This window comes from Pezoporus occidentalis, unplaced genomic scaffold (genome assembly GCF_034315485.1).
Source record: "Pezoporus occidentalis ecotype Australia unplaced genomic scaffold, CSIRO_AGI_Poc_V1 ctg36, whole genome shotgun sequence".
NCBI classification, from domain to species: Eukaryota; Metazoa; Chordata; class Aves; order Psittaciformes; family Psittacidae; genus Pezoporus; species Pezoporus occidentalis.
In genome coordinates, this window is record NW_026915591.1 from 1,545,541 (window position 1) to 1,545,856 (window position 316).

Below are 316 nucleotides of genomic sequence, written 5' to 3' on the forward strand. Positions count from 1 at the left end.
ATCTTTTAAAACTCCCCACAAAAATGAGGGATGCAGTGCAGAAGTACCATGTGAAATGAGCTGGTCTGTGTTATGCAGGTTGACAACCAGATAATCACAACAGTGTTTGAAAGCTGAGTGCTCCTTGTCAGTGAAGGGATTTGTGGATGAGAACTTGCTCTGTGGAAGGGCAGCAAAGAAACTTCACTGAAAAACAAACAGTGAGATGGTAACAGCTTACTGTAACAGGTTTGGGGTTTTTTTTCCCCTGTTGAAGTAAATAGAAGGCTGCTAAATTTCTACTGATCACCTTTTTTGGTGATACAATGCAGGAGGA